The sequence below is a fragment of the Rattus norvegicus genome, chromosome 1 (assembly GCF_021556685.1).
Source record: "Rattus norvegicus strain SHRSP/BbbUtx chromosome 1, alternate assembly SHRSP_T2T, whole genome shotgun sequence".
Taxonomy (NCBI): Eukaryota; Metazoa; Chordata; class Mammalia; order Rodentia; family Muridae; genus Rattus; species Rattus norvegicus.
Window position 1 is genome coordinate 164,721,367 of NC_141534.1, and position 11,134 is coordinate 164,732,500.

Below are 11,134 nucleotides of genomic sequence, written 5' to 3' on the forward strand. Positions count from 1 at the left end.
CTAATAAAGCATTATAATTTTCAGAGTACTTTTCTCTATTTTTTCCTTCCAACAATACCAGTATTATTTCTAGTTGTGGTTTAAGAAACTGAGAAAGAAGCGAGATGGTGATGTGCGTGCTTTTAACCTCAGCATTTGGGATTAAAGTGCTGATCTCTGAGTTCAAGGCCAGCTGGTCTATGGAATGAGTTCCAGGACAGGCAGGGCTCCATAGTGAGACCCTGTCGACAGACAGACAGACAGACAGACAGACAGACAGACACTGAGAAAGAGGCTTGTGTAGATACATGGTAACACCTTGAGCTGGCTGGCACTGGTTACATATCTTGTCTATTTAGGATAGACATAATACCTTCAGCTGAACTGTATAGTAAGGTGACAGAGAAATACTGAGCCTGTTTATGTTGGAAAGAGAGCTGAGAGAGGCTACTTTTAATTTGTAATCTGGAATTTGTTGGTAAAATTTCCACATCTAACTGATTTGTATTGGCTCTGGGACACAAGTTACAATTATGTTATAATTGGAGGGTTTTTGTTTTTTAAATTTCCAGCTTTAGTATTCTGTCTTGTAACTCTGTAAGCATAGAGACAATTTTGTTGTATGCAGACTTTTGCGTGTAGTTGTTTCCTTACTTGTGAAAATACTGAATCGCCCAGTAAGCACACGGGAAGGAAAGTGATCAACTGAGGTTGATTTAGTTAAGATTATATAGCAATTTAGTAGTAGTTTGGGACAAGTTCTGATTTTTTTTTTTGTTATTGAGCCCTGAATTCTTTGAAAACCACATGCTGCTTGCTTGTGTTCATGCTTCTTGTGACTGGGGCTAAGTGATTTTATGTAACAAAAGTGATAAACAACTGTTCTTTTCTCTTTTCCATTCTGTTTGCTCATAAATAATGTCCTTCTAGTACAGCCTCTGACCATAGAATAAATGTCTCTGGAGGACCAGGGATGCTGTGCTATCCCCGTCAATCCAGAACTGGAAGTCATGTTACAACTACTATTCTTGACAACTTCTTCCTATTTCAGTGGCAACACAGTTGTCAAAGCACACCAGCTAAAACAGAAGGTTAGTTTATAGGGAAGAAAAAAACAAACAAAACCGATTCACTATTACCCTTGCTGTATGTGTCTGGAACTAGACTGGCCTCTAAGTCACAAAGATCTGTCTGTCTTTACCTTCCAAATGCTGTAAAGACACTCACCGTCATATCTGGGTAACCTTTTTTGTTGGCAAGGGGGATGTGGCCAGGTCTGAATGTGTGAATGCATATACCTTAAAGTTTCTAATAGGTGTTCATTTTCTCTAGCTTATGGGGGAAAGCGACAAAGCTACTTAAATAAAGTAAGGAAATGTTTTGTCTTTCAGTTTCAGTATTTTTTGTCATTAATACTAGTTACAAGAGATGCTTATTAACAAAAAGAAGTGTCTCTAGTACTTCAACTGTATGTAAAGTATTTTCATGTTTGTTTGTTTATTTATCCTAATCTTCTACCAGTTTTGCAAAGGTAGGGGTAAGGTCCAATGAGAAGTCATGATTATATAAGCAATGAGTGGAAGAGTCTTAATGTAGGCCAGCCTCTTATACTCAGTAGTTGCTTTTGCATGGCTTTGTTATGTTTAACAGATTTATTTTATTTTTGTTTGTCTTTTGAGATTGGGTATCATGTAGCCCAGGGTGGCCTCAACTCACTGGACCAGGATGACCTTGAGCTTCTGATCCTGATGTCTCTACTTCCCTGAAATTTCAAGGCTATGTTATCATATTTGATTTTGTGCAGTTCTGAGGATGGGACCTGGGATTTCATGTATGCTAGGCAAGCACTCTACCAATCGAGTCACATCCCCAGCCTCTAGCAGTTTTATTAAGATAGAGTTCACATACCATCTAAAGTACATACAGTTGAGTGCTATTTTAGTTTATTCAGAGTTGTTCATACAACTGGTGCTACAATCTAGTTTTAAAATATTTGGCCATCCTATGAGAAACCCATTAGCTTTCAACTTAATCTCCAATAACCCTATTGTCCTAATCTTAGGCAATTATTAATTTATTTTGTTTCTGTAGATTTGATTTACCTACTTTGGGTAGATATTGCCTGCAAGTGAAATCATGCAGCAGGTGCTCTGTGTGTGGTAATAGGTGCACATCTGTAGGTGCGTGCACAGAGTGCAGATGAGCACAGCAGGCATCCTTTGTTGCTCTCTGCTTTATTCCTTTGAGACAAGGTCTCTTACTAAGCCTGGACCTACCCTTTAAAAGCATTTTTTTTTAAAATTTTTTGTTGTTTTTGTTTTTTTGTTTTTGGCCGGGCTGCTGGCTATCAAGTTCCAGCAATCTTTCTCCCCCAACCCCCATGGATGAGTTATAGGACATGTAACCACACCTGAATCTTCACATGGGAATTGATCTGAATATTTTAGGTCTTCAATGTATTGTTTGCATTTTAAATATTATTTTTGTGACACTTCATAGTAGTTGTTTATCCCCATTTGATAGATTAAAATGTCCAGATCAGAGAACTACATAACCAGCTCAGAGGACAGAATCAAGAATCAAAACTGGATTCAACTTCCAAGTCTGACAAGATCTCGACATTATGGGCCATGTAGGTCCTTTTAAAGGAAGGATAAAGTTTGCTCTTGTTGACAGTTCTTGCTTGTTTCCACAGCCTAAACATTCCTGAACACTGGAGGAGACAGTAGGTCTGAGACTAATTTGGTCATTGATTGTTTGAACACTCAAAGGACTGGACCAAAATGGGAGCAAGGATCTTTAGAATAACAGAGCCATATCCTAGTGTTGAAAGAAAATCTGGGGTCCTTAAGCTTTGTACTTAATAAGTGAATCTTATTTTCCTCTGAAATAGGAGACTCTCTGCTAAGTTCTTCCTCACCAAATGCCAAAAGAAGCTAATATCTTGTAAACCTCACCAAAAAGCTTAGAAGAAGCTCTGACTCAGTTGAAGCTCATCACCTTCTCCTTTCTTCTGTATAACCTGACATTTAGTCAGTATCAGATGTATAAGCTTACCATCTTCACGAAAGGATCTTTCCGGTAGCCTATAAGCTCTATGTAGCATAAAGGGGATAAGCAGTGGTTCTCAGTCTGCTGGTCTCATGACTTTATCACATAGTTCTTCCTGTTGTGGTGACCTCCCAACCATAAAATTATTTTCATTGTTACTTTGTAACTTTGCTACTGTTATGAATAGTAATGTAAATATCTGTGTTTTCCAATGATCTTAGGTGACTCCTATGAAAGGGCTCTTTGACCCCAAACTGGTCATTGCCCATAGGTTAAGAAATGCTGGAATAAGGGACTTAGAGTCTAGCCTCAGCTTTACTCTTAACATTATATATGGCCATGTGATCCTGGAGTTATGGGCCATGTAGGTCCTTTTAAAGGAAGGATAAAGTTTGCTCTTGTTGACAGTTCTTGCACTGTCCCATAGCAGCTACTCATCCTCATCATTGTTTTATTTTTCGTTGAACTTTAGCAATTATCACAGACTGTTTGGTCTGGCTTATTCGAAACTCCGTGTACTGAGGAGAATATCCTGAGGGGAAGGAGGAAATACTTGATAAAGCCTTTCAGCTTTTGGTAGTCAGAATTAATTCCCTGTGCTGAAGTACTTTCTACGTTCTTCATTTTTTGTGATTAATTCTGAATATCTGTTGGCCTGATTAGTTTGCTTGCTCATTCAGTGTTCTCAACTCATTCCCTGCATCTAGCGGATACATAGGAAGACTTGGGAAGGCTGATGGCACTTGTGGAGAGAACAAGTTTTGGGTAGTGATGAATCTGTTGCTTTCATTTGAGATCCATTCTTACCCTTCACTGAGCTGAGAAGCTTTTAAGTACAGGAACAAGTTTATTAGATCCTGGACTCCACAGGATCTAAAAGTATATCTTGTGCCGGAGCTCTTTCTGAGATTACATAGTCTCACTATTCTCTCTTTTTGTAAATTCTAAGTGTATCATTTTTTTTTTCTTAGACTATCATACTAAGACTTCCTGACCATGAGCAAATAACGGGTAGTCAAAGCTGCAAATAATAGGCATGTCACTGTATCAAAAAGTCTATTTGCCTGAAGGCCCACATTGTGTCATCATATGACACCTGAAAGCCTGTGTGCCATTCAGTCTGTCTGCAGAGCCACTTAGGTCAAGAAGGACTGTAGACTTTCTCAGTGACTTAGTTTGCGTTGTTTTTGCTTATGTTGGACTTGTATGGAGAAAGGAAGCAATCTAGGCTGGGTTTCTTACAGGATGGTGGAGGTGTCTGGGAAGGAGGGAATAGAGAGAACTCACTTTTTAGGGTTTACTGGCTTGTCTATGTGTTCTAATCATAGCAGCAGGCCTTGTCTTTTCCATCCTAAGTTGTAACTTTTTGAAAATTAATCTCAATCTCTCTCTCTCTCTCTCTCTCTCTCTCTCTCTCTCTCTCTCTCTCTCTCTCAGCTTTTAAGAAAAGATTTATTATGTATACAGCATTCTGCCTGCATACAAGAAAAGGGTATCAGATCCCATTACAGATGGTTGTGAGCCACCATGTGGTTGCTGGGAATTGAACTAAGGATCTCTGGAAGAGCAGACAATGCTCTTAACCTCTGAGCTATCTCTCCAGCCCCTTCTTAAGCTTTTTTCTTTTCTACTTTTTAAAATTGGATATTTTATTTACATTTCAAATGTTATCCCCTTTCCCAGTTTCCCCTCAGCAACCCCCCATCCCATCCTTCTCCCCCTGCTTCTGTGAGGGTGCTCCCCCATCCACCTACTCACTCCCACCTCACCACCCTGGCATTCCCCTACACTGGGGCATGGAGCCTTCACAGGACCAAGGGCCTCCCTTCCCATTGATGCCAGACAATGCATCCTCTGCTACATATGCAGCTGGAGCCATGGGTCTCTCCATGTGTACTCTTTGGTTGGTGGTTTAGTCCCTGGTATCTCTGGGGTGGGGGTCTGGTTGTTGATATTGTTGTTCTTCCTATGGGGTTGCAAATCCCTTCAACTCTTTCAGTCTTTTCCCTAATTTCTTCATTGGGGTTCCCCTGCTCAGTCCAATGGTTGGCTGTGAGCATCCACATCTGTATCAGTAAGGCTCTGGCAGAGTCTATCAGGCTCCTGTCAGCCAGCACTTCTTGGCTCAGCAATAGTGTCTGGGTTTGGGGTCTTCATATGGGATGGACCCCCAGGGGAGGCAGCTCTGGATGGCCTTTCCTATTTCTATCTTTATTTGTTCTTTTGTGATCACAGCAGTGACTAGTAAAGAAGGAGTGGTTTGAGATTGTGTTTCTACTCAAGGTTTTATTTCTTGAGACAGGATCTCACTCCTGGCAGGCCTGGAACTTACTACATAACCAAGACTGGCCTCAAACTTACAGAGATCCAACTACCGCTGCCTCCCAAATGCTGGGACCAAAGGCATGCACCACCACAGCTGGCCTCTCAGTCAAGGTTTTTTTTTTTTTTTTTTTTTGTAAAGCAATTTCAAAATTGAGATTAGGAAATTTCTATCTCTTCAGGAATGGAGTCAAGGTATTTGTTTATCTTTATCTATGTGACTGTTATTATGATTCATCCTAAGGGACAAGAAAGTGTTCCTCACTCAAGATAGCTGCCTAGTGGTAACTGAAACTAAAGAGGAAGAAAATCTTATTTTCAGTAATTGGGAAGTAGCATAGAAATCTAGTACAGTGGAGTAGATTCTGTTTCAAATTGTGGTATTATTTAGGTTTATGGTTTTTGTCAAGTTTTAAGCTTTCTGTATCTCATTTTTTTCTCATTTGTGAAATTAATGTAATGAAGCTAACTTGAAATTGTGTGTGTGTGGTGTATGTACAAAAGGACATGTGCTTGAGTGAGTGGAAGTCAGAGGTACTTGCTGAGTCTTCCTTAATTGCTGTCTATATGAAAAGAGGGTTTTTCACTGAAGGTAAATTCATCAATTTGGCTATATTGATTGGCCAGCGAGCTCCAGGGATCTCCCTGTCTCTGTCTCTCACCACCTTCTAGTGCTGTGATTTCAGATCCATATGTGGTGCTCCATGTGTGTTTTACATGAGTTCTAGGTATGACTTGGGTAGCATGTACTTGGTGAAGTCATCTTCCCAGCCCCTAAAGTTGACTTCTTAAATTTTAATTTTAAAACATACGTTCATTTATTTGTATGTACAGGGGAGAGTAGGGAATGTGTTCCATGGTATGAATGTAGGTTGCTCTGAGGCTCAGGCAGTGACCTATGTTTTAAAGTCTAATATGCCTACACCACACTTGGAACTTGAGAACCTCGGTAAGAAAGTAATGGGGTACTGAGTTTCAGTGAAGGTGAATCTAGTGAGCTGAAGGAGCTACAGTAGTCTCTTCACTGGACTAGTTCTTCAGTGTAGCTTTGTGCTTTGCTCTGAAAGTTTAGCCTTAAGCCTGTTCCCCTTCATTTCCATGTTTGTGAGCTACCCATTATACTTTAGCGAGTTCATTTTCTACTTGGTCATCTAGGCCTGCTACTTAACCAAAGAATCCTTGGCTGCTGCCTCTGGGACACATCTGACATGTTGCCTGGTTCTGTCATAAAAGTTTCGTAGGATCACAGGTACAGTGTTCATTTATATATTGTCTGTGGCTAACCTTACACAAAGAAGGTAAGAGTTGAATAGTTGAGACAGATAGATAACCCACAAAACCTTAAATATTTTGCCTTTTGCAAAAAATTCCCAGCTCTCACCTTAATGGATAATATGTTTCTTAACGAACACTGTTTGCTTTATCCACAGAGAGTGTTTGGATAGTGTGAAAAGTTTGGCTTGACTTCCAGTTCTGTCAGAACAAAATTTGATCCTGAATTGTTATGGCTGCTTTTAGCATGAGAAGTTGGTAGTATGCTACAGTTTTGTTTTTATTACCTGAGTAATAAGTTGTATATTTTATATGCATAAATATCCTGGATGTCATTCTAAAAATAGGTTAATGTTTATTTTTTCCTGAATGTTTTGTTTAAAGAACTTACTGGGAATATAAAAAATTATAAAGTATAAAGTCCTTTTATATCTACTCACAGCTTCTGTAATCTATTCTGTAATGGTAATAAGTGGAATTCAGTTATGTTTAGGGACCAGTGACTACAAGCAATAATAATGACAATAATAATTGAGAAACAAATGGCTGATAAGGAATTGGTGATTTTGACTACTAAGGATAATTTTTTTCTCATTTTTTTTCTATTTTGCTGCTTTAGATAAGAAGTATTTTTAGCTATAGTATAGTAGAGAACCTAATAGTAGTTTAAAAAAGTAAAGATAAAATTTCTTAAAGAGGAAGGTGGTTGATGGCTGCATGGGCTCAAATATACAAGAACCTGGAAACCAGGCGCTTTGTCTTTCCCTACTCGGGTAGAGTAGAAGGAAGAACCAGAGAAAGGAAGAATGGGGCAAAGGAGGAACTAGCACTACTTCTGTGTCCTATTTTACAATTGAAAGTAACCATTTCCCTTGAATTCATAAAAAGTATCCTGGCTAGAAGTGTGTCATATCATTACCTTAAAGCCTAAGGGAGTCTGGGGAAAGAGTATAAATGTTCTTTACTTAAAATGGTGGGCGTATGTCCCCATAAAATCATCATGTTTATTCATTTAAAATCTTGTGTGTGTGTGTGAGTGCGTGTGTGTGTGTGTGTGTGTGTGTGTGTGTGTGAGTGTGTGTGTGTGTGTGAGTGTGTGTGTGTGTGAGTGTGTGTGTGTGAGTGTGTGTGTGCGTGTGTGTGTGTGAGTGTGTGTGTGTGCGTGCGTGTGTGTGTGAGTGTGTGTGTGAGTGTGTGTGTGAGTGTGTGTGTGCGTGTGTGTGTGTGAGTGTGTGTGTGTGTGAGTGTGTGTGTGTGAGTGTGTGTGTGTGTGTGTGTGTGTGTGTGAGTTGGGTTGCATGCATGCTGTTGCATGTTGTGGAGGTCAGAAGACAACTTCAGTTGTCAGTCCCTACATCTTGGTCTCTCTTGTTCACTGTTGCACAGGACAGGTTAGCAGACCAGTGAGCTTCTGGGAATTCCTTTGTTTCTACCTCCTATTTTCCTGTAGACGCATGCTGGGATTACAGATGTGCATGTTACTGTATCCATCTTTTCTCATGTGGGTTCTAGGGGTCTGAACTCAGATTGCATAGCAAGAGCCATGATGAGCTCCTCCTCTTCCTCCTTCTTTTTCTTTATCTTTGCCTTGTTTGTTCATTTTTTTTGAAGCAGGGCATCATGTAGCCCAGAAGTTCTCAAACACATGTAGCCACGGATGACTCTGAGCTCCTGTTCTACCTGCCTCAGTCTCCTGAGTATTGGACTTATAGGCATGCTCCACCATAAAGCCATTTTAAATAGAAAACATTGTAAGTTAAAAAAAATTTAATGCATCCAACTTACTGAACATAATAGTACACCACAGTGCACTCTGTAGTATCAGTCACTCATTCCTGTGATTGCATGTTGTCTTGGGACAACACGAGATATCATACTACATATCATACCTGTGAAAGGTCAAAGCTAAAACTGAGAAGAGCATATTCTACCGATTGTGACTCGCTGTTATGCTAGTGGTAATAGAGAGTGCCTGTAATCCCAGCACCTGAGGAGTGGAGGAATGAGAGTTTAAAGTAAGTTTAGGTTCTCTTTCAAGAACCTGTGTGGTAGTTTAAATGAAAATGGCCTCAGTAGACTCATAGGGAATGGCACTATCAGGAAGTGTGGTGTTGTTGGAATAGGTTTGGCCTTTTTGGAGGAAGTGTGTCACCGCAGGGGGTGCTTTGAGGATTCAGAAGTTCAGCCAGGCCTAGTGGCTCACTTTCTTTTCCTACTGCTTGGGCATCCAGATGTAGCACTCTTAGCTACCTCACTAGCACCATGTCTGCCTGCACACTTCATGTTTCCATGTTTCCACTTCCAGCACCATGATAGTAATGAATTAACCTCTGAACTGTAAGCCAGTCCCAATTAAATGTTTTCCTTTACAAGAGTTGCTTTGGTCATGGACAGATTCTTTTCACAGCAGTGAAACCATAATTAAGACAACCTACCTGAAAAAAAAAAGTATTTATAGTTTGTATCATTTCATAGACATGCATGGTGGTGTCTGTGTTTTATTGGAGGTTTTTAATCTAAAGGCGAGAAAAAGTATAACAAGGACTTTTCGTAAGTCAGAGTGACTATTCAGATAGACTTTCTAAGAACCATACATAGAAGTGACTGAAAGATTCTAGGAAACCTTTATAGAGTTGATGACATTTCAGTTGGGCCTAAGAATTGGCCAAGTAGATAGTAATGGGTCAGAGAACATTTTATTGCTGCATCTCTCCTGATTGTTAGCTGGGGACGATAGTGTGATTCCTCAGAGTCTGTCCATTTCATCATTTGACCCTCTGATTATTGGGATGTTTTTGCAGAATTCTCCATTCTTCTATTCCTCACCTTCCTCTTCTCTTTGGTAGGAGAGCACAAGGTGATTTCTGTGACACAATGAGGAGAGAACCACTCTTTCAACACTTCTTACATAATTCTTTCATGGTCGCCAGAATTTTCTGTAGGTTCTACCTGATAAGGATACAACCTGCTCAGTCTGCATGTTACTTGTATTTATATTTCCAGGGCTTTTGGTATCAGATAATCAATTGATGTGCTCTTCCCAAAGAAAGACTATTTCTTCTGTTCTTAGCATTAGTTTTAGAAAGTAAAGGTGGAGTCAAAGATGAATCAGACTTTTGGTTTAGTAACTTGTGTATGAAACATTTCCTATAGCCTCAACTCTTGGTTCTCAGCTGGTGGCACTGTTTTGGGAGGCCATGGAACCTTTAAGAAATGAGGCCTCGCTGGGCTGGTCACTAGGGACAGGTGTACAGATCCTCTTGCCTGTACCTCTTCAGCATTTTCTACAAGCAAGTGCTACCATAAGGTTTAGAGCTTCTTGTCTGCTATGTAATGTGACTAGTCTCTGAGGTGTGATCAGCTGTGAGCTCTGACAACCAGGGCTTGAGCCCTAGCTTCCATGCCTCCTGCATCTTGAAGAATCCTTTCTGCTCTAAGTTGCTTCTAGTCAGGTATTTTATTGCAGCAATGAGAACAGTAACTAACATACTAACTGAAAAAGCAGAAGTGCCATTTATTGGGATAGGGAGATACTTTGGACCTGGTACGCCTGATGACAGTTTTGTCTCCAGTCCTATCAAGTATTAGCTGGTGGAGAGTAAGAACCAGGTCTTGTGATCTTTGCATTCATAGCACCGAATCTGTGTAGAATATATTTTTGAATGGTGACTGGATGACGAGATTATTTATTGTTTCCATGAATCATCAGACTATTTCCTAAACATGTTATGCTCTTCTTTTTGGACCTTATATGTAATCTGAGTACCTTTGTCTATGAAAATTCTACCTCTTCATTAATACCAGGAGTCAGCTTCCCTTTACTCTCACAGATCTGAGATAGTTTCTAAAGAGAACAGTTTATCTTGGCTTATAGTTGAGGTTTTGTCATTTTGGGCAGCACATTATGTCAGGGGTGTGGTGTGGGTCATAGACTTTCATGGCTAGGAAGCATGGCTAGGAAGGAGAGTGGGCTGGATCCCATCATCTCCTTCAAGAGCTCATCTCTCATGTCATTAAAATTGCCTACTACGCCCTACCTATTAAAGGCCCCACCATTCCCAATGACACCAAACTGGGGACCAGGCCTTTAACACATGGGTCTTTGGTAGATTCTAGATCCAAACTGTGATAAGCACTCAACCCAAGTAACTGCCTCTTCCATGAGGCTTTCTCTCATTCTCCACAAGTGATTTGTTTTTCCCTTTTGGGTTCTTCTTGGCTTTGTTGCAAATATATTTTGATTTATGTGACTTTGTTACTGACTGCTGCCAAATATATTTTACTGCTTTTCATTTGTTTGTTGTTGTTGTTGGTTTATTTATTTATAGAGTTTCTTGAATCCGAGGCTGTCCCCAAACTTACTATATAGTCGAAGATGTCCTTGATGATCCTCCTGCCTCTACCTTCCATGTGTTGGGATTATGGTTGTGTGCTGCCATACAGCCTCCTGATTGCTGGGATTATAGGCATGTGCCACCATACATAGCTTTATAAAATAGTCTCAGAATTG

General features: G+C 40.1%; 1 protein-coding gene across 8 annotated transcripts in view; it reads left to right on the forward strand.

The window, feature by feature from the left end:
• The window catches only part of Pak1 (p21 (RAC1) activated kinase 1), a 114,863-nt gene that overhangs the window by 33,769 nt on the left and 69,960 nt on the right, over nt 1-11,134 (forward strand). For 4 of the 8 annotated variants that reach the window (XM_087551554.1, XM_087551558.1, XM_087551555.1 and 1 more), the window contains exon 2: nt 6,508-6,601. The gene's annotated coding sequence lies outside the window, so the exon portion shown is untranslated. 8 annotated transcript variants of the gene reach the window in all.